Genomic DNA, 23,471 nt, shown 5'->3' on the forward strand with positions numbered 1-23,471 from the left:
GGGCCTTGGCCCGGGGTGGCAGTCCGCCGTCGGGCCATAACACCTGGGGAGCTGGCTGCTGGCCAGCCCTTCCCGCGGCTCCCACACCACCCATTCCACCCGGTTGCCAACCCATGGTACCCGTGGTCTCCTGGGTCCCGGCTGACTCCTCGTCTGTCTGTCCGGCATGGTCGCTGTCCCCCCAGGCGACACCGGCGCCGTTGATGGCCCTGGTGGGGGTCAGAGACAGGGGGTGGGTTCGCTGGCTGTGGCGTGGCCCCCCACCCCACTGCCCGGGCGGCCGCCCACCCGGGGCCATTACCTGGCCGTGGCTCCCGCTGCCTAGAGGGCACACGTGGAGCCGGCGGAGCCCCACCGGCGGATGCCGGTCTCTTCGGTGGACGTCCCCGGCCCGCCCACTCAGCCTCCACCACCTCGGGTGGCCGGGGAACACGCCGCATACTGAGGCTCCGTGCCACTCGTCGCGGCCACCCACTGCCCCGCGTGCCCAAGATATCAGCCAGCCTCCGGTAGTGCGGGCATGTGGCTGGCTCGGCTCCCGTCCGGTCGTTATGCTCGCGGACACGGTAGTACTCCTGCCGCTGTGCCTTGGTCTTCGTCCGGCATTCCAAGGCGCTGCGAACAACCCCTCGTTCCCGGAGGTCCCTGGAGACCCGTTCGAACACCTCCCGGTTCCTGTGGGACGCGTGCAGGGCCTCCTGGATGTCCGGGGCGCCCCAGACCTCCAGCAGAGCCACGACCTCATGCTCCCTCCAGCTACGGCCCCGTCCCCCCTGCTCGCCCGTGCTTGCCGATGCCGACGAGCTAGGGGTCGGGTACTTGTCCGCTGGGGCAGGTGGCCCCTCGGGCGCTGGGGCAGGGGTCCGTGGACGGTGCGCTGCCATGGCCTCCCTGCTCGCTATGGCCGCGTGCTCTTGCACTAACCAGGTGGCCGGCAATGGGGTCTACACGGCGTGGCCAGGGAGCACGGGCAGCGTGGCCGGCGATAGGCGGTCGTGACATGCGTCGGTGCGTCCGGGGAATGCCGGCTTCCCAGGAACGTCGGGGGCGGTCCCCGTGCCCCTCGCTATACTGTCAGCCGGATGCCAGGGGGGCGTGGTGGGAAGGGGCGGTCCCTGGGAGGGGCTGGTCACTTTCAACCATGGTGCGTACGTGGAGGGAGCGGCGTGACGGAGCCCGCTGGCAATGCCGGGCTGTGGAGCTTTTTTTGCTCCACTGCCTGGCGATGGGCGCGTCACGCCGCCTCATGACCACGCCGCAGCTGGTCAACTGGTTCGACCTGTTCCGAGCGGCCTCGGAGTACCTCGAGGCCGCCGGGTACTCCCGGACACCCCGCCAGTGCCGGGAGAAATTCGAGTGGCTGAGGGCCGCCTTCTTTGCGGCTCTGAGAGCCATAGCTGCTGGCACCCCAGGGCCGCCTCCGCCACACGCGGATGTGCTGGACCTGATGTGGGCGGAGGCTGGCGCTCCTCTCTGGATGTTACGGCAGCAGGAGGGTGTGTATGACGGCAACGGGCGACTGTGCGGACCCGGGCCACATGCCTGGCCGTTCTGCGCTGCCTTGCCGTCATGGCCCTCTGTAGGGACCTCGTACCGGCGCCGCTCTCACCGGGTGCCTTTCTTGCCCACTTGCAGGGGATACCTCGACGGACTGCTGTGCTGCCGGACCCTCCTCGCCGCCCACGTGAGCTCCCGCCGTCGACCACCCGCCGCCCTGCAGCTGGACTTTGGGGGGGGGGGTTCGGGTGTCCCCTTAGTTGCCTCCCAGTTCGCCCCTCCCCTTGTTTGCTGCCCCGATCCGTCGGTCCCCTAGGTCGTCCCCTTTCGTACTGTTTCCCCCCTCGCGTGCCCTGTTTGCTCGTCCCGCGTATTTACACTGTATTTTTTGCACTGTTTTCCCATCTGCACTTTTGTACACTTTTTAAACTGTTTTATAAAGTTTATATGTTTCACCCACACCCTCGTCTCTGCTGTCGTTTGTGGTTGGGGGAGGGTTCGGGGATTGGTGGGTTGTCGCTTTGGTGGACTCTGTGCCCTCACTCATAGGACATGCTGCCCCTCTCCCCCACTGGAGCTTACCGCCCCGGCCCGTTGCGTCCAGGGCTCCCCTGCTTCCCCTCCCCTTTGGGATCTCCGGGCGCCTTTCTGTCCCCATTCCCTTTGGGTGACCTCCGCCTAGCGAGGCGTTCCAGCAGCCGCTTCGATTGTGGCTCTGGCGCCTGAACCCGGAACTCCCCGATTATGCACGCGGCGGCTTCGGCGCCACATCTGATTGGACCCTGGTTGTCAAGGAAGCTGTGGTTTCTTCCGCGTTCCGCTAACGCGACTTTTCCGGCGGCGTGCGTTGAATCTGCAGCCCGTTGCCGCCGGCACCGTGCTTTATCAGTGATTTTAGTCGCCGCCATTCCACCCTGAATGTGCGTTAAAACCCCCGTGCATAATGGGTCATCCAGTGCCACTCCTCCACCTCTTCAATCTATTCTGTTTTTTCTGAACAGTTCATATCCATCCACCATTACATTCCAGTCATGAGAATCATTCCACCAAGTTTCTGTGATGCCTACTAGATCATACCTTTCCATCAGCATGAGAAGTTCCAGCTCTTCCTTTTTATTGCCCATGCTTCGGGCGTTAGTATAAAGACATCTGAATCCTTTTACTTTTGGTTCCCTATGAGCTGGCCTTGCCGGTTGGGCTGCCTCCTCGATCATTTTCCTTCCATACACTCCCTATGTTGATCACAATGACCATTGGTGGGAGCTGGGGGGTAGTTCCCTCCCAGCTCTGTGGCAGTTAGGTTTGGGACAGATCCTTTTGGGACCATTTCTGTATGCTGTATTCCTCCAGGATTGGGGGCCTCTATAAGAGGCTGGGCACGTGCCAGGCAGTAGTGTCCTCCCAGGGGAAGGGGACAGCTGCCTGGCATGGCAGGTGGCCATGAATGACTCAAATAGAGGGTCATGCCCATTGGGTTTCTCTTTTGCTTCCCTGCTGAGGTTCATCAGGGCTGGTGGATAGGGGATGCTTGACCAGCGTGTCACTCAGATTCTGTGGATGGGCCTGCTAATGGTTTCCCTCCTCCACTTTCCTGTGGTCAGACTGTATTCGGGTGGAGGGATGGCTTGGATCTGCCCAAGGGTTGTCTTTGCTCATTTGCATAACAATAAAAGCTGTGGCCTGTTGACACCAAAAAATATACATAAGCATTCTGTATTCTCTGTGCACTCAATCTCTCTCCCACTGCCCTGCAAGCTCAGCTGTCACCACTAGCAAAAGTGGCTGTGTTTTGCTGGAGGCAGGAAGGGGGGGGGGGTGGCACAAAAGGGAATGCCTGTTCCTGCAGGCTTAAGTCTGCATAGCAAGAACATGTTATTGCGAGGCACAAGGGCAGTAGTGAAGGTGGGAGCAGGCTGCTTGGCCAGGCTGGCATTCTTTTGCCTCTTGCCATGCCTCAAACTGCCTCCCTCCCTCCCCTTTTTATTACGATCTTAGAAGATGTTATGGTTGTGTTGATTTTCTTCTATTTTCCATTCACCATAGCTGGCGGTTAGTTATAGGGCAGATGGTCTCGGGGCAAAGTCTGCATCAGCATGCCAGTTTCCATCAGGATGGAGGACCTCCATAGGAGTGTGGGCACATGCCAGGCAGTGGCGTCCTCCCAAGGGAAGGGGATGGCTATATCTCCAATAAAGATTTACATCCATGGAGCTTCACTTTTCCTTGCCTTCCCAAGTTCAGCTGGCCTGATGGGCAGGGTGAGCTTGACCAGTATGTCACTCGGACTCTGTGGATGGCCTGCTGATGGTTGCCCTCCTCCACCATCCTGTAGTCAGACTGTCTTGGAGAGGATGGGTGGTTTGGATCCACCCAAGGGTTACCTTCGCTCATTCTGTGTCTGTGTTCTCTGTGTTCCCACTCTCTCTCACTCTGCCCTTCAAAACATCCTAACACAGATTATATTAGGAGTGTGCCTTTCAGAATTCCTGAGCTGATAATATATGTGACAATCATTGTTTCACACTCATTATGATGATTTTGTGGAATGGTTATACAAATCTGGGATTCTTAGTCATTATGAAAAATACCTCTCCTCAAAAAATCCATTGTTTATTAGAAGACCCCTCCTGTTAATCTTATTTTGATTTCTTCTGTGTCATATACCTTGAGTCTCAGTGATAAAGGCGGACTTTAAATATTATATCTATATCTAGCTAGCTCTTTGGTTGATTTTAGCCCTTGTATACGGGGTGGGTAAATGAATTTTTATGTATGAAATCTTGTACTGTACTACGTTATTGATGCTATTCCTGACAGTGGTAGCACACAAGAGGATTGTTTCTTATTGTTGTCTAATACAGTGGTCCCCGACCCTCGGAGACCGGTACCAGGCCGTGGATCAGTCGGTACCGGGCCACGGCTCCTCTTCGACCTCCTCTCTGGCTGCTGGACTCTGCCACTCTGCTGCTGGCTCACCTTCGGTGCTCTCCAGTGGCCGCCATGGCTGGGGCTCCCCCTTGGCATGGCATTGCACAGCTGCTGTTGGCAGCGCCCCCCAGCGGGTGGCAGTAAGTCACGGGCGCCAGCGGGAAAGCAAGTGGAGCAAGGGCTCAGGCAGCGATGTCCCCCGGGCCTCAGTAAAATTGTCAAGCATTGATCGGTCCCCAGTGATGAAAAGGTTGGGGACCACTGGTCTAACAGATGTAACGAATAATTTGAATCATCAGCCACTGAAGATCTAGAAAACAATTTGCAAAAATGTAATCTATTGTATAAACATTACAGAAGATATTTTGTGTGGCTTTTTAAAGGTCAAAAGTAAGTTCTTCTGCAGTCAGCTTGGTTTGCAGGCTTCCATTTCTGCATAGATCTTTAAAGACACTTTTCTGTATTAGTGAAATCACTGATAGCTTGAGAAGGATAGACTTTAGGGTTATTTCTGTGACTTGGAATTACTTGGGATATGATACTTGAGAAAGATTTTGCAGCTGTAAAAGTCCAAGGGTTTTTTTTTTAAACAGTGAGATTTCTAGATGATACCTACAAAATCCATTTGAACAAGCTCATAATGCAAGATGCCGAAGCCTCCAGGACAAAAGGACTTTGGGTTTCTTAATCTTTTCTCTTTAACAACAGAGAACTTTAATTCATGGCAGGGGAGAGAAATGAAAGGTGCTGTCAAAGAAAGAATGATACAGATCTGAAAGCTAAGAATGTACTTATATACAAAAAAAGATCTGTGTGGCCACATTACCATACAAAAGACAATGCTCAGAATGGGTTAGAGATAATTAACATTTTTCAATGCATCACAGACAAGATGCTTTGAAGCAGAGTATGGCATTGTATTCAAAGGCAGCTCCTCTTTCCTCTGCTCATTTCTCACTGCTGGGCTTATTCAGACTCTGCTGGACTTAACCTCCTCCCCTGCTTCCATTAAAATCCTTGTGGTTCAGTCCCTTGAATGGAATGCAATCAAACCAAATGCCAAGAGAGTGCACAAAGCAGATGAACACATCCAGTTGCCCCCTGAGACACATAGGGCAGTGGAAAGAACTGAAGAGCTATGGAGGTGACTGAAACAGGAGGAAGGAATAATGCCACATTCTGGGAGAAAGTAGTTGCTAGTCCATTCCATTTGTGGGCATGCCCATAAACAAATCACCACTTCTTTGATTTTGAAAAGACTCCCTCCTGTACTTCAGTCTTTCCTTGTCAATATTCCCCCCTGAGCTCTAAATTTAGTGATAAACTCATATTGTTGGATTTTTTTTTGCATTAAACTAATTGGATTCTTTATTCTTTATTGTGGTTAGCTATCTTATGCAGCGTTTTGTGGAAAGGCAGACTGAAAGGCAGAATGGAAATATTGTAAATGAATTTTAACAGCAAAGTTTCTAAAGAGGGTGGGACATCTGCAGTTTAATTCTGTGGCCATGAATGTGACTATTAGGGAAGAAGCTCTTTCCTTAGGCCTAACACCAGCTCAACATATTCACAATTCTGAAGCAAAGTGGAAGAAATAGGAAAACTTGTGGAAACCAGAGGTTTCACCCAGAACAGACATGTCCACAGCATCTCACAGAACCTCCCCAATTCCAGATCAAGCTTAAGGTTTTGGTAATTACCTTTGGTAATGTACCTGTCGGACCACCTCTCTGCCTGCACCCCTCAAAGAGCTCTGCGCTTCGCCATCTCTAACCGGCTAGTGATCCCTGGCCCCAAGGAAGTCCGCTTGATCTCAACCAGGGCTAGAGCCTTCTCTGTCCTGGCTCCTACATGATGGAATGAGCTCCCAGAGGAGATCAGGACCATAACAAAACTAAAACAGTTCTGCAGGGCCTGCAAAAGGGACCTCCTCCACCAGGCATTTGGTTGAGATCAACTGAAATGAAATAACATTTACTGAGCTCCCAAACCTCCCTCTCTTGAACCCATGTGACAGATCTAACCAACCGTGGGCCTGTTAGATTGTTATCTTCTCTGTTTATAAGAATAAGGCTATGCCACTGGCAACCAAGATCAAGGTAATCCGTATCATAGTATTTTCCACCACTATGTATAGGTATGGAGATTGAATAATGAAGAAAAATGACAGGAAGAATTTTCATTTCTTTGAAATTTGATGTTGGAGAAGAGTTTTACAGACACAATAGGTGGAGGCTGTAGGTATCTGGTCAGTTGACCTGGAGAGAGATCAGTTTACCTGGAGAAAATGGCTGCTTTGGAAGGTGGATTCCATGACATTGCCCACTTCAGCCCCTCCAAATCTCCATGTATTTCCCAACTTGGAGCTGGTAATCCTGTGTGGACTGTGAGAAAGAAAAAAAAAAAAGTCAGTTCTAGGTCAATTCAAGCCTAAACTCTGGGCCATTTCGCACGGCTTCAAAGTAGCAGGATGGTTGCAAATTGGAAACGCTACAAATTTGCCATAACCCACGACGTCGTACACAATCTGCAACAGTCCTGCAACCGACCCGCAAAAAGCGCTTCGTTGTAGCGCTTCTAGGGGAATCCAGAAAACTGGATTCACCCTCCGGATAGCGATACACTCCTGCAACCAATCTGCAACAGTAGCGCCACAGACTTGTGCGTTACCATTGTTGCGGTTTCTTCAAAGTCCCTCCTCCCGAGCCTTTCCTCCTAACTTCCGGCGAACTGTCCGCCATCTTTTTTCTCCGAGCGAGCGGGGATCTACGAGGCAACGAGACAGCGACTGGCTTTCAAGCAAGATCACTTTCTGAAATTCTGCCCGGACACCACAATAGTTTTCCAAAAGCACAGTGGCACACACCGTCACGTTCCAAACATTTGCCCATAGCTTAAAACCCCGTCTACCTTAGGCCAGTACTAGCGGAGTCAACGTACGGGGATCATTTTTAAAAACTTTCCTCTGAGCGTGCCAACGAACGTTCGCCGCTCGCAGGCTCCTGTTTAGATTACTGGGGTTCAATAGATATGCTTCGAGGTGATTTCATGAGGGGCGGTTTATGTGTAGTGGGTCTTTGTGTGGTTCCGGGTGCGTGGTTGTGCTTGGGTGCGGACAACCCCTTCCATCGGCGGCTAGACCTCCGGCAAGCGGAGTCGCCGTCCGCCGTTCATTTTAAAAAAACTTTCAGCTGAGCGTGCCAACGAACGTTCACCGCTCGCAGTCTCCAGTTTAGCTTAGAGGGGTTCAATAGAAATGATTCTAGCATGAGGGGCGGTTTATGTGTAGTGGGTCTTTGTGTGGTTCCGGGTGCGTGGTTGTGCTTGGGTGCGGACAACCCCTTCCATCGGCGGCTAGACCTCCGGCAAGCGGAGTCGCCGTCCGCCGTTCATTTTAAAAAACTGTCCGCTGAGCGTGACAACGAACGTTCGCCAGTTACATGTCATTGATTTATGCTTTGGTTGGTGAATATTATTGGGGAACTGTCGCGTACCACTGCAATTGCTCTCGGTTTTACACCGGCATGCGTTTTTGTAATGGCGGACATCTCACTAAAATGGCTCCCGCTGCATGTTCAAACTGCTCTTCCCGCGTGTGGACGAATCAGCGCATGCGAGAAGTCAAACAAAAGGCGCTAATCTGGCCATTAGGAGCAGATCCTGTTCCCGCGCGAGGAGTTTTGAACGTGACATGTGACCTAATGTGGCCAATGCGCGTGTCCCCTACTGCCCTCTACCAATCAGGAGCCGGCTAGTCCCTTTGTCTTTGTGTGCGGGAAGGTATATGATCCGTTGCACCCTGCACCTCGCACCACCATTTTGCTCAGCTACTAGCGAAAGCACCATGGAATCCTCTTCTCAAGCCTCGTCCGTCCCTGCAACCGGCCGTGGCCCAATTTGGAGGGACGCGGAGATCAGGGACCTGATCGCGATTTTCTCGGAGGAGAAAATCCAGGACGCGTTCCAGTCCTCTCACAGAAATAGGGAGGTCTTCGAACAAGTGGCCATAAAGATGCGTGCCCTGGGCCACAACAGGACCGGCCTTGAATGCCGGTCGAAGACAAAAACTATGCGGGCGGAGTACATGAGAGCCGTGAACCATAACAAGGGTTCCGGCAACGAAAAGGTTACCTGCCCCTACTTCGAGGAGCAGCGCCAGCTGTACGGAGACGGGGAAGGAGCCGGCAGGCCGAAGCGCGTCGGGAGGAGCCTTAAGGTGGTTCGGAAGCCGGCAGCCCCGGTCGAGGAACCACCCGCTGAGGAGGATCCCGGCGAGGGCACCTCGTCCAGCTTTCGGCCTCCACCCCCCGTCCAGCAACGACCAGCGGAATTGGTCACGGTGGACCTGATGGCCATCGCTCCTGGGGAGCCGGAGGAGGTTCCTGAGCAAACGCCCCTTGCCTCCGGTAAGTAATTTTCTTTTTATTTTATATTTTCTTGTTTTTATATTGAGCAAATGTGTGTTCTGACGTTTGGGGATCGTTTTCTCGTGTGTTCGTTGCTACGCATAATATGATAGGATGTTTGTGGATTGCTTTGGGTGGCTTTTTTAAACGGTTGTGTTTAAACAACAACCCAAACAGTTTTGCAGCATGCCTCAGCCATAGGCCTTCTGCAGCGCTCTAGCCACTACTTTGGGACCTTGATGTGTGGTTCAGGTTGTGTGCTTGCTCCTTTTTCACTATTGTATGCCTTGTGTTCGTTGCAACGCATGCTATGCTTGGATGTTTGTGGATTGCTTTGGGTGGCTTTTTAAAACGGTTGTGTTTAAACAACTACCCAAACAGTTTTGCTGCATGCCTCAGCCATAGGCCTTCTGCAGTGCTCTAGCCACTTCTTTGGGAGCTTGCTGTGTGGTTCAGGTTGTATGCTTGCTCCTTTTTCACTATTTTCTGCTCTTGTCCACAGAGACACAGATGCCTGGGACGGTGGTCCTAGAGTCCCCTGCAGCAGTAGCAGAGGACAGTGATTCTGGGGCGTCCACAAATGTTGGTAAGTATCAGTTGCAATAAGGGGGGGGGGTTTAACTGCTTTGTGCTTTTCTGTTTGTGCAGGGCAGCAGCACTGCCAAGAGACAGAAGAGAGTCCCTCAACGTTGCTGCTTTAGGGTTTGAAGCTTGCTTTGCCACACTTTGGTCCTAAATCATGTTCTTTGTTCCCTTTTTTCAGATTTCATACCCGGGACACAGGAGGAGGAGGAGCGTGGGGTGGCTGGACCTCCTGCCCTGCGCAGGCGGATACAGATACAAGATGGTGAGCGTGCATGAACTGTTCCTTTCGAGCCATGGCTGCAGGACAATGTCTGTGTGCAATAACTGTGTGCTTCCTTTTCATTTTTGTGCTCCCCTGGCATTGTTCTGAGTCTTGGTTTAACATGTAACCAAGAAAGGCCACCATGGGCAAACAAACAATAACCGTGTGCTCCCCTGGCATTGTTCTGAGTCTTGGTTTAACAATATGTGACCAAGAAAGGCCACCATGTGCACCAGGGTGGGTTTTGACTGTCTCGTTGTTACTAACAGTTCTTTTTCTCTTTTTTTGCCAACAGAGGTCCTTTCTGAAGACGACGAGCCAGCTGGCTCACCACCCAGGGGCGCTCTCCCGGCTGAGGAGAGGCTGGCCAGGGAACGCGGCAGGCTGCGGCGCGTCTCCGTCCTCACTAGTGTGGGAGAAAGGATCCTGGAGCACTGCCAGGAGGAGTCCAGGCGTGCAGCTGCTGCAGACCAGGCGATGCTCTCCCTCGTGGCCCAGGAGGGCAAAAAATTCCGTGCCATCCTTAGAGATTCGAACAACTCACTACGCGAAAGCGTGGAGGAAGTTCGAATGATAAGGAGGCTGATGGAGAGGGCGGTCGCGGTTATGGAGGCGGCCCCCCCTCCTCAGATTACAGTGAACGTCCCCCCCCCCAACCCACACCCCCCCACCACCTCCAGCACCCCCCCCACCCCCCCCACCACCTCCAGCACCCACCCCACCCACCCCCTCTCAGAATGCCGCGACCCAAACGAGAAGGAGGACTGTTCTCGGGAAGAGACTTGTTAAACCCGCGGACAAGTTCTCCCCCTCCTAGTTTGGGCCATTTTGTCTGTTTATCTGTGTTTGCTGTTGTCTGTTCAATAAAGTTTATGTTTTTGACTCTGTCTCTGTGTACCCTCTCTAGTGATTGTGCCTATTCTGGCACCGTTGTGTGGGTTGGAGGTTGGAGGGTGTTTTAAAGGTTAAAGGTGTTTTAGGAGTTTGGTGTGAAAGGTGTGCGAGTGTAAGGAGTCACACTGGAGTCTTTTTCAGGAAATTTACAACAACATTTTATTTTCAGAAACAGTTCAACAGGGGAAAAAAACAAGGGAATGTAACTTGGACCCCCCCACCACCACCCCCACCCTCCAAGAAAGCCAATTTTTTTTAACAAATTCAAATATTTAACAGGGATAGAAAAATGGGCAAAGTAACTGGGAACCCCCCCAACACCCCCCACCCCAAAACACAAAAAGAAAACAAAACTTAGGTCCCACCGCTCCCCTCCCCAGCCCCTTCCAGCTCCCTCACTCTCCTGCACAACCGTCCCATGGTCCCCCGCACTTTGCGGCGGAAGAGGTCTTCGTCCTCCTTCTTCTTAACTGTGTGGGGAGGGAGAAAAAGTACACATTAGTGCCAGACATATTTTCCAATTTTTTTAGTTTACATGCATACACTTTTTGGTGGCCGTAGCCACAGTGTGAGAAGAGTTGGGCAGTGGGGAACATAACCTACGTTCTTCCGCCTCCCTCTGCTGCCTTTGCTGCTGTAACTCCCCTTTGAGGTCTGCCACTTCAGCCTCTAAGGCAGCCACCCTGGCCTCCATGGCACGCAGCCTTGCCTCCATAGTTTCTGCTATAGAAATCAAACAAAGAATTTAATAGCACTTAAAATGGAGGCATCACAGCAGGCTCCCATATTGCTCCATGGGGGAACACACACATGGGTCTCCCGCACAGACATAAAACTCTCACCTGCAGCCTGTCCCGAGGTGGAAGGTCCCTCTTCCTCCCCCTCCTCAAGCTCAGGTGCTTTTGCCATCTTGGATGGTGATTGTGTGGCTGGGCAAAGAAAAAGAGAAATCATAATTAAAAGCACACAAACCAGAGATGAAACACAGCTGGTAGACACACCACAGTTAGAGTCAAAGCGCATAACCAAAGTGGTTCTACACAGTACTGGCGGGCTAAGTCAGAGGGGGTTGACAGCATCTAAGTACTTTCTCGAATTTCATTGGGGACAGTAGGGGAAAGAGGCAGCTAGTCATGCCATGCATGTTTAAGGGCAAAACACAACGAGGGCAGCACTTACCCATATGCCTCCTCATTTCCAGGGGGGGCTTCCCAGCCTTCTCCCATATTTTCACCATCTGGTCGTGGAAGACCGTCCTCCCGCTTGGCTGCGGGACCCCCCCCCCCCACTGCTCCAGACTGTTGAGGAAGTCCAGCTTCACTCGCTTAAATTTTGTCCGGACCTGCTCCCAGGTCCGGACATAGCCCCTCTCCCTCAGCTTTGATGCCAACACCAGGTAAGCACCCTTGGTGTGGCAGTGGGTGCTGGCCATAAGGCGGCCAACACTTTTAGATTGGAGCACTAGCTCCAGAAGTGCCTCAGCCTCGGCGCGCTGCCAGAAGGAGCCCTTCCGTGGCTTCGGCATCTTCGGAATGACGGTTAGGGAACGAACGTGCGTTGCTCCGATCGACCACCCCTATTTTAAATGTATCAAAGCTGCCCACCAATAAAATTATTCCTTGGAACATAAGTGGATTGATCCTCCGGTTTGACAGGGGTCGCCAATACTTCCTGGCTACCCGCCTCCCCGAACTTTCCCCGTTCAGCGCTTCCGTATTGTGTGTGTCAATTTCAGTGGGGAGTTAGCATTTAGGGCTGTCAAAGTGCTTTTCGACCAGAGAATCCCCGTTTTTTTGCAGGCAAAGTACACAAACCGCACAAGACAAGGTTAAGCAAAGAACACCAAACTTTATTCAACAACAGAGTGGGAAAAACAATTAAACACGCCTCCTGTTTCTGTAGATGTGGGTGGCTATGGCGTCCCGAACCTTGCACCCCTCAGCATAGATCCTTTTTCTCCTTGCTTCAGGGATGTCTTGAGTGTCCTCAAGGACCACAGGATCAGGTTCATCCACAGGGAAGGGGATGTTATGTCCCTTGTCCTCGCATATGTTGTGCAAAATGACACACGCGATGATCAGCGGAGTCACATTGTCTATATGCACATGGAGTCGGGACATCAGGCAACGGAACCGGGACTTCAGACGTCCAAAGGCACGCTCCACTACATTCCTTGCCCGGGAGTGACTGAGGTTGTAGTGGCTCTGCACGTCTGTCCTTGGCCGCTTGTAGGGAGTCATGAGCCAGCGTCGTAATGGGTAGGCTCCGTCACCGAGCACCAACGCCGGCACACGCACGCCCTCAATGGTGGCGGTGGGGTTTCCTGGAACAAAGACCCCTTCGTCCATGGCTTTCCTGAGGTTGGATTCCCTGAAAACAAGGGCATCATGCCTCCTGCCACTCCACCCCACCTCGGCATCGATAAACCGGCCGGAGAAGTCCACAGTTCCTTGCAGGAGAACAGAACAAAAGTCCTTCCTGTTACCGTACTCCTTTATGCTTCCCCCGGGGGCACGGATAGGGATGTGGCTTCCATCGACGGCCGCAAAACAATGCGGGAATCCAAGCCTGGCAAACCCGTCCATACTCTGGAATAAGGGAAAGAAAAGAATATAAGCCATGGCAAGTCAGCGTGGGGTGTATCGCGTCTTCGTTGCTGACCTGTCAAACAAGAAAAAAATTTTAAAGGGCAAAGGGGACCGAATGACACTCACCGCTCCAAGCCGGTCTCCGAGGCACACGACTTTGCTGAACAATTCCGCCTCCATGGCGAGGCAGAACTCCTTAAGGATATCGCCAACCGTAGTGACTCCGAGTCCGAATTGCTGGGCTACTGTCCGGAAGTACTGAGGGGTTGCCAAGTACCACAATGCGACCGCTACCCTTTTTTCCACTGGCACGGGTCGCCGCATGCCAGTGACTTGCCTCTCCATGCGTCCACGTAGAGCCTCCACGAGTTCAAAAAATGTCCCCCTAGACATTCTAAAGTTGGCAATCCAGTGGTCATCATCCCAGCGAGCCCACACAAAATTTTCCCACCAGTCAGAGGATCTTTCGTCCGCCCAGAACCGGGGGGGGGAACCGGACCTCTGCCAGAGCTTGCCAGTGCCTCTTTGCCGCCATGGTTGCCCGTTGAGAACGTCTTGTGCTGCTGGTCATCGCTCTGGCAATACGTTCTCGGTATTCCTCTGAAGCAGCCCTCCTATGCTGCACAGTGGTGCGGATACGCTGGACCAACGCAATCATCCGAGCCAACAATTGAACAATAATCCTCTCCATTTCAACGTTAACCTGTGCTGCGGGCAGTAGGCTACGCAAACAAAGAGAGGCCGACCGCGTGTCTGCCCAGGTGCATATAAGCAGGTAACCTGTGGGCGTGTACTGTGGGCGGGGATTAACCTTTCAAACATATCAATGCATCAACCTCTGGTTCATAGAAAACACTAGAAAACACGTTCCAAGGGCGCCAATGATTTGACGATAACGCGTTGCTACGGGTTTCCCAAGGTTTTTTTAAAAAAAGGGGACCCCGACAAGTCCGGCTTTAGGGTCGAGGTCAAAGGTGTGCCCGCAGTTTGATTGACGGGCACGGGAGGCCAGAAGCGCTAAAAAGGGACCTCCTTTGTAGCGAAAAGACGGAGAACCGGAAGCCTGTGGGTTACGAAAGTGACGAGAAGTGAAAGTGCTAAATTCCGCAAAAACCGCAGCTGTGCGTTACGGGCACAGCTAGTTACATTTCGCTAGTTGAAGTAGCGATTTCGCTAACAGCAACCAAATAGCAACTTTGAGCTCTGTGCGAAATGGCCCTCTCTGTAGAAGATAAAATGACTAAACATACTTCAGTCACTGGAAGAGACAACAATGCCATGCAAAGCTGAAGGCAACATAAAAAGAGGAAGTTCCAACATAAAATTGATACAATCAAGGAAGCCATGGCCCTTGGTTTGCAACATCTGAACAAGGCAAAGAATAGGACCTGTTGGAGATCAGTAATTCATAGGGTCACCATAAATCAAAAGTAACTTAACAGCACTTAATATATACACACAGAGTATCCTGTCTCCACTCAGTGATTATAATTAATGCTACTAAGAGCCAAGCATGCTGAAAATGTCACATACATGCCATGAATACTCAATTTTGCTTTATTCTTGAAGTCTGTTCAGAGGCTGAGGCAAAGTTCTTGAGTCAATAGGAATATGATAGAAAAACAAGCCACACACCTTATCCTTACTCTCCAAGATGAAATGCCCCTTTTACAAATTTAAAAGACATCACAGATGATTTATAAGGGAAGGTGATGGAGATGAAGAGAACAACAGTATTGCATGCACAGAACAATTCTGAACATTTGAAAACAATCACACTTTTTTTGAAAAGATTTTTGAGGCTCCTGTTTATAATTTTCATCACTTTGCAACCTGACCAGAGGAGTCATTTAGCATCCTCAGTTAGAATATTTCTTTATAAATAGAAGAGAACTCAATAGGTGTTTAGTTGCAGAGGCCACCTTCTTGGTCTGAGTGGTTGGCTAAAGTAGGATCTGACAGATTGCTGCCTCTCCCCTCTTCTTTTAAATGTTTCAGAAGCAGTTCAAGATAAATACATTGCTAATTGGATTCTGAAGCCACTTTCCAGAACAATTCATCTTATGGAAAAGGCACATATTAGCATGACAGTAGATGAGCAAAATATATTCATAATCTGTGCTTGCAAATTTTGAACATAACACGGCAGTTGTAATTGCAGAAGGCTGAGAAATGTTTGTCAACAGATTAGTATCTGGAAATACAGCAGATAGGAGGATTTACTTAGTCTGAAATATCATCAGCATTTACATGACTTCAGCATTTTGGAACTGTAACACTAATAAACAGTTCAGCTTCTACGAATAGCTGAATTATTTAAATATATTCCACTTGTCAGGTTTCAAGGTCACGCCAAAGTAGTAATCAAATCTTTTGGATTTCTATGAAACTGATGTCCCCTAACATGCAATCTGAACTCTTTGAGAAATCAGCCAAGTTGTGTTTTTTTTCTGTCTTCTCTCTTATATTGCCATCAGTAAATGTGATTTTATTTATTATAAATACAAATGATATGATATAAGGCCTAGCTCATTTCCCTAGCAGTCCAGTATCTGGGAATGGAAGAGGCACAGGTAATCTCCTGTTTGCAATGGACCACCTTCCCTCCTATATTTCAACATGACAGCTATGTTTATCTGAGTAGTGCATAACCGGTTTAATTACGTAGCACATGTAGCATGTGTTACAGTCTCCATGCTTTCAGATGCCCTGAGCGGTGCTTCCACTCCAGCCCCCCAGGGCTATTTACCTTCCAGTGTTAAGAGGAGGAAGATAAAAGAAGCCAGAGGGGATGCAGCCCTCTCCAAACTAATTCCCATGGTGGCTGATACAGGACAATACAAAAAGACAGCTTGCCTTCAGCTTGTGGTTGGATGTAGTAGCTAGGGTGATGGTGGTTTTTAGCTTTCTTGTTGCTGTGGAGAAATTTTTCAGTTCCTCCAACACACACTCCTTGCCTCCTCTGCTCCTGTTTGCATGGAGACAGAGTAGTGCACAGTCACACATATGTATAATTTCTGCTGTCCTGAGGAGCAATAACATGAGCCCCAGCTTGGTCACCCACATGCCAAATGCCTTCCTTGCTGCTAGAATAAGGTGCCCATCTGTCCCACTTCTAGTGGGACTTCCGCGCCTCCAGGCCACTCGCCCTGCGTCCCGCCACGTTGCTTAAATTGCCCCACGATGGCGAGTAGGCATGGGGTGAGGAGAGGTGGTGAGAAGAAAGGTGGTGGTGGAGCCACGTAGCAGGCCAGCCCGGATGGGATAGGTGGCCAGGCAGCTGCCTCGGCCCTGCCCCCAGCTCCACAGGAAAGCCCGGATCAGGCGGGCGGCTGGGCAGCTGCCTCGACCCCGCCCCCAGCTTTGAGGAGACTGTCTGGTGCGGGGCCTGGCGCGGCTTCCACCCACCCTTCCCCGAAGCCGCTGGCTGGCCAGCAGGTGAGCAAGCTGGGAGGGGACAGGAGGAGAGCACCCCGCTGCCAGTTTGGCCATTCTACGTGCTTTGCTAGCCAGCAAAGCTGAGGCACCCATACCACTCAGCTTTTTAACTCTACCTCTCCATGACTTACCATGTTGAAGCTATGCATGTATATAAGGAAGGTAAAGTTGCTTTGTGAATGGGTCTGCTTTTGCAAAAAAAAGTAGGGAAAGGACAGTAAAAGGACTGATATTTTTGCAAAAAAAGGATTCAAAGTGTTTTGCATACTTAACATTTCTAGAGGCTTCACCCATGAAAGTAAGTGGCTTCCAAAGTTACTGGTGAGGTTCCTGCTGCAAGCAAAAGCATTCTTTTTTCCACAACAAGTTGCGGCAAGGACTCACCCGAGCCGCTGTTTGGCCGGTGGAGGGTGGGCAGGGAGGACGCGGCGGCGTGGCTGGCTCCTGGAGTGGTCGGGCGCGTGGCCAGAGCCTACGTGCTCGGCACGCTCGGGGGTGGGGCCAGGAGCGTCTGTTTGAGACGCTGCCCGGGGGGTTCCTGCCTCTTTTCAAGGCCGCCAAACAAGTGAAAGGTTGGTTTCCTTGCTCGTGGAGGAGTTCGGAGGCCTGTGTGAGGATTCCCCCCCCCCCCGCCAGCCTTCAATTAACACGGCAGAGTTCGGGCTTTTTTACAGAGGGCAGGCCCAGCAGGTATCGAGGGCTCGCCTCAGTTTGAGCACCCAGGCTCCTTCGTTGATCGCCCCCCCTCATAAAAAAAACTACAGGATGGCCAGGGGAGATTACTCCCGGACTAAGAAGGCGGGGGGGGGCGAGGAGCGGCTCAAGCATGAGCAGGGGCAGGTGGACAGGAGGCGGCCCAGGGCAGGGAGGGAGCCAGCCATCGGAGGGCCAGCACAGCCAGAGCACATGAGGTCTGGGCAGCAGCAATCCCCACCCAAAAGGCGGGCGGCAGCGGGACCCAGAGGGGGCATGCGGCAAAACACAGCGCCAAAGGAGGGCCACGAGAGAAGGCACCTGCTAGGCAGCGAGGATGGAGCAGCCGATCTCCACCCCCCGTCAGGGGCAAAAAATCGGGAAGGCCCGGGGAAGAGCACAGCAACAGGGGTTCCGCCCGTTCAAAGAGCCCCGGGATGGCTCGCAAAGGAAAGAGTACAGCCAGGGTCAGGGAAAAAAGCCGGGGAGTTTTGCATCCAGGCGCTCCCGCCCCGTCAGCAGCAGGGCCAGGTCCCAATAATGGTTCCCCTAGGGCGCCTAGGGTAAGGCGGGGACGTAAGTCCACGGTCAGTGGGCGTCAGGTGGCCCACAGCCCTCGCAGCAAGTCCACTTCCAGCAGGCGTCAGAGCAAGGCAGCGCCTTCCAGCACTTCACCTTCTGTCAGTTCTGAGCAGGGCAGATCCATGACTGGCAGCACATCCAGTCTGGATTCAGCTGCCAGGCATCAGGCTAGGGCTCATTCTGGCCGGTCAGGGAATTCCGCCTACTACTGGCGGGGTTACGCCCGTGCAATTGAGCACTTTGCACGAGAAAAATCCAATCGGCATAGACAGAGCACCAGCTCCAATGAAGTGTCCAGTGTCAGTGGTAGCAGCGGGTCGGAGGAGGCAACACAAGACCAGGAAAATATCAGGCCGCAACACAAGAAGCATTTCGGGTCTGGTGCTGAAAAACGTAAAAGATCAGCACGATCCAGCCTTTCGTCGGTTGAGTCCACTTCTTTAGATGAGGGCCCTCCTACACGCCGGGAGGGTTGGTACTGGCTCGAAGGGGCTTGTGCCCGGGATCCCCACATGGATGCATCAACGGAGGGTGAACTCCAACAGGCTTTTAAATGAAGCAGGCATCCCAGTGGAGGCGCGGCCCCCCCCCATCAAATATATGGTGGCGGATGCCCCTCCAGGCGTACACCTTCAGGAAAAGATCCGGAAAAGGGCTCTCGAGGGCTGGTATGTGGATCTGTTCTCCCTAATAAAAGGCCAGGAACAAGGGGGTGACAGAGGGAGCCGCAGGGATCGAAAGAGGAGGAAAGACTTCCCTCTTGTCGAGTGTAATTTCGACAACTGGATGAGGGGGTACACAGAGTACCTGACGCTTATTGTGCCAGGCCTGAGCGGGCCTGGCACTTGGGGCGGTACCAATCCCATATTTTAGAAGCTAGGAACTTGGCGGGGGACGAAGCCGCCATGGACTATGACCGGGTTTTCTGTGAACTCGCGTCTCAAAACGAGGATGCCAGATGGGATCTGAAACACCCAGATACCTGGATGGTCTATGTGGGTTTCAGTGCCCACCACCCTCATGATAAATCCCAGCAGAAAGGATCTGGGAGACGGTCATCAGGTCTCCCATGCTGGGATTATAACAATAAGGGGTGCCGCAGGAGGCGCTGTCGGTTCGATCACAAATGCGAAGGTTGTGGGGGGAATCATGGTCTTCCCACCTGCACTCGGCCAGGATCCCAGACGCCCTTTCGAGGAACCCAATCCTCTGGGGAAAAGGACGGGGGGTCGGGAGCAGCAGGACCTTCAACTGCATCCAAAACTGCCTAAGGCGTTGCCTGCTTCGCTCTCCTGCTTAGCACGCACACCGGTAAGTTTACCAGCTTTGAGAAAATGGCTAGCCGGGTATCCCAATAGAGAGTCAGCTAAGTATTTGGAAGAGGGCTTCACGGTAGGTTTTCATATTCCATATATAGGTGACCAGATGGCAACAAAATGTGACAACCTTAAGTCCACAAAAGAGCTGCCTGGGGTGGTGGCAAAGAAGATAAGGAAGGAGTGTGGGGAGGGACGCATGGCTGGCCCCTTTTCGTCCCCTCCTTTTCCATAGCTATGGGTATCGCCACTTGGGGTGGTCCCCAAGAAGGCTCCTGGCGAATTCCGATTGATACACCACCTGTCTTATCCCCGGGGAGCATCAGTCAATGATGGCATCAAGCCAGAGCTATGCACAGTGCGTTATGCACCTTTCGACCACCAGGAGCATTAATGGCCAAATGCGATATTCAATCTGCTCCTCCCAGTCCACCCGGCTGATTTTAATCTACTGGGATTACACTTCAACGGTTCATGGTACGTGGACAAAGTGATGCCCATGGGCTGCTCTATTGCATGTGCAGCTTTTGAGGCGTTTAGCACATTCTTGCATTGGGCAGTTTGTAGGAAAGGGCAATTTCAGGAAGCGACCCATTAATTAGATGACTTCCTGTTTGTTGGCCCCCGTGACTCACCTCTGTGTGGGTGACGCTTGGCCATGTTCCAGGAGTTGTCGAAGGAATTGGAGGTTCCACTGGTCACTGAAAAGACAGAAGGTCCTACCTGGTGTCTGTCCTACTTGGGTATCGAGCTAGACTCCAGGGCAGGTACATCTAGGTTACCAGAAGCCAAATTGGTGGCCTTGAGAGGTTTGTTAACAGACATGTCTAGAAAACGAAAATGTACTCTGAAAGAAATGCAATGCCTGGTAGGCCACCTTAATTTCACTTGCAAGGTGGTCACACCAGGTCGAGCATTCTGTGCGTGGTTGGCGCGCGCCACCGCGGGAATTACCAAACCCCATCACCGGATACGGGTGACCCGCTATATTAAGGAGGACTTGGCAGTTTGGCAAGAATTTTTGGCCAACTTCAATGGAGTGGCCATTTGGCAATCTCCTTTATTTTTGGGAGCTGACTTGCAGGTTCATTCTGACTCATCTGGCAGCATGGGTTTTGGGGTTTTGTATGGTTCTCAATGGTGCGCGCAACGTTGGTCTTTATCGTGGGGGGAGGAAGTCTGCAGGGATTTAACATTCCTGGAAACCTTCCCTATTTTGGTTGATGTCACCCTGTGAGGAGGGTTGTTCGCTAATAAGAGAGTTACTTTCTGGTGTGATAACCAAGCAGTGGTGCTCATAGTGAACAAGCTCTCATCGCGGTCCATGAGGGTTATGCGTCTGGTTCATCGTTTGGTCCTAGTTTGCCTCGAGTTTAACATTACATTTCGGGCAAAGCACGTGGCGGGGGTAAAGAATGAGGTGGCTGACGCCCTCTCTCGTTTTCAGGACGAGAGGTTTCGTCGTATGGCTCCCAGCGCGAATCCCGACCCAGATGTCTTCCCAGAGGACCTGTGGGCGCTTAGCATCGCGTGATCCTGCAGGGTGCACTAGGTTCCTTGGTACTCTCCACACAATGCCCGTATGAGGGAGCAGCCCGGAGCTATATGTCCTTCACCTCATCAAGGGGTCTCTCCTGGGCATTGGTCCATGAACGAACGCCTTTTGTTGCGCTATTTGGTTTATCTGTGGGAGTGTGGCACATCTCCTAAGACAATGAAAGTGCAATTAGCAGGACTTTCCTTTTACAGCAAATTGCTAGGAACATGGGACCCTAGCTCATCATTCCTAGCACGCAAGGCCATCAAGGGTTGGCAAAAGGCTAACCCGACAGTTCGGGACGCCCGACATCCCATTACGCAGGCGTTGTTAAAGCAATTAGTTCTCCAGCTAGACCAAGTATGTTTTAACTCTTATGAAGTAGCCTTGTCTGGTGTGGCCTTCACCATGGCCTTTTGGGGGGCCTTCCATTGCGGGGAGCTTGTGACTCCTTCACGACGAGGTCCTTGGGGCGCCGTGTTAACACTGGCCGACGTGGCCCTCACTCGTTCAGGGGTGTCAGTGTGGTTAAGAATATCCAAAGCTGATCAGGCGGGGAGGGGAGCATCCATATACTTACCTAAGGGCCCCATGCCTGAGGTCTGCCCGGTCCGGTGGTTGTACAGATATTTACAAGTTCGCCCTCCCAGAGTTGGCCCTTTGTTTTTGCATGAGAACGGGACTTACTTTTCAAGATACCAGTTCCTGGCCGTTTTGAGAGTGTGCTTACGGCAAGTGGGCAGGACACCTGAACACTTTTGCACACACTCATTTAGAATCAGGGTGGCAACTCTGGCTTTTCAAGATGGGGCCTCACCTAAAAAGATCATGGCCCTGGGAAGATGGCGTTCCTCGGCGTATAAAAGGTACATTCGGCCAGACATGCTTGGCTAATCTTTTACTCGTTTCAGGATGCCCCTCCACGTTACCATTTGTTTTCCTGCTGGGACACAGCATTGGGCCGGAAGATATGCTGCCAGCTTCGGATGGGGTCCTCAGCTTGGCCTGGAGAATCATCTTCGGCTTGTTTGGTATGGTCGTCGGGGTCTGAAATGGCGTTCTCTTCTGGAACTGGCCTCTCAAGCAGTCCATCGATGGGGAGTTCCGGCAGCGGCGATCATACAGCGGCGATCATACAATATTCCAGGTCTGCCGGGGCGACAGTTAAAGACCTGATGGTGCTGCATCAACGTTTGCCCGGCACAGTTTTAATATGGTCTGAGTTACTATCCCGCAGATCCTGGAGAAGCTTAAAAAGACCCGCGGTTATTAACAGGGCAAAAGCTAAAGTTAACAGAGCAGTTGTGAAAGTTATATACAAGTTAAGGGGGCGGGTTGTTTGGCACCCTGATGTTGACAGCCAGTTGGCTGCCCTTTGCAGGCCTGATGGAGTGCATTTATCTTCGTGGGGTCACGACTTGTGGCTTGACGACATCAAGTGTGCACTCCTTGAATGGCTACAAGATTTCGAAGGTTGGCAGGAGGGTTGGCAGGAACGCAGGGTCCTGCGTTCAGTGGCGGGGCATTCGCATGGAAAGGAGCCGATTGCGTGGGGAGCCGGTGTGCGATCAGACTCCCCACAACCAGGGGACCCCCTTAAAGGGGTGGTTGCGAGCAGTTCAACACCCGGCGGGGTGGGCAGTGCTATTCACCAATAACCAGACAACTTCAAGATTGAAGCAAGGAGGTTTGCGCCCTTTGACTATTTCTGAGGTTGTTTCTCCATCTTAGCAACCCAAGCCGAGGACCACGTATTCCCAGCGGGGATCTTGACGTGCTCCTTCACTTGGTGGGTTGTGGAGCAACCAGCAGGCTGTTTAGGTTCGGACCTTCCCATGCTGCGCCAACCCTCCGGTGGGAGGTGGTTGTTATTCAATAAAAGCTGTGGCCAAATTTAAGCCAAAGCTCATGTTGTCGGGTCTTCCTTTCTGCCAACCTGGCCTCCTGCCGGCCAAGAACCGGTTGCTCTGACTTCTGGCCTTGCATGCTTCTACCTCTCTTCCCTTCCTCAGTCCAGCTAGGAGTCTTCTTATATATCTGTAATTGCATGAGCCGGTGAGTGGCCTCTTGAGTACTCTCTTAGCAGGGAAGCTTTTGTGATTCCCATTCTCACATCTTGCTCCAGCCAAGTTCCCGTCCCTCTGGCTGCCATTTTACTTGTTATGATTGCGGCTTGGCTGACAAGCAGTGATGTGTATGTACACCCTGCGTATAATTTGAAGTCAATGGCATATCTTCTGTTACAGGTGGAAGGATGCCCTCATTCACTCTTTCTGGATACTTGCCCTTTTTTGGAGGGCCTCTAATTTTTAATGTATTAAAATTAGAACGTATTAGCAGGTGTATATTTCAAATTCAAGTGACTGTGTTTATTAAGAGTGCCTGTCACAAACCTTGACTTGGATTGCAATGCCTTGGCTAACAGAAAACAGCCACAAAAAGTCACACTGACTAAGTAAGCATGTGTAGCTAAATAAAAGGATTCCACAGTAAAATATTGTTCCAAAATGGATTGCATTAAAGTTAACATTTCTTCATTTACCTTTGAATGTTTACTTTTGTGGCTTTCAAGGCCTTCGGTATGTTTTTGGAATGGGCTGTGAAGGCAAAAGACAATGCTCGTTTTCTTGGGCACTGAATTGAACTCCATCTAAGGCATCTTATGCTAACTGGTGGACAGGCTACAGGCCATATGGGAGTTGATATGAGTTACATTAGCAAAGAAGAAATGTGCACTTAAGGACC

The 23,471-nt window shown here is 51.8% G+C and overlaps 1 long non-coding RNA gene across 3 annotated transcripts in view; it reads left to right on the forward strand.

Moving 5' to 3' along the window:
• LOC143831291 (uncharacterized) overlaps window positions 1–23,471 on the forward strand; it is a 115,543-nt gene that overhangs the window by 35,679 nt on the left and 56,393 nt on the right. Inside the window, exon 4 of one of the 3 annotated variants that reach the window (XR_013228795.1) lies at window positions 20,637–20,934. The exons of 1 other annotated variant lie outside the window; for it this stretch is intronic. This is a non-coding gene — a long non-coding RNA (uncharacterized LOC143831291). Of the gene's footprint in view, window positions 1–1,635; window positions 1,724–20,636; window positions 20,935–23,471 lie in introns of those variants that run through there. One more of the 3 variants, XR_013228796.1, reaches the window with a different exon arrangement.

The sequence above is a fragment of the Paroedura picta genome, chromosome 3 (genome assembly GCF_049243985.1).
Source record: "Paroedura picta isolate Pp20150507F chromosome 3, Ppicta_v3.0, whole genome shotgun sequence".
In the NCBI taxonomy this organism is placed as follows: domain Eukaryota; kingdom Metazoa; phylum Chordata; class Lepidosauria; order Squamata; family Gekkonidae; genus Paroedura; species Paroedura picta.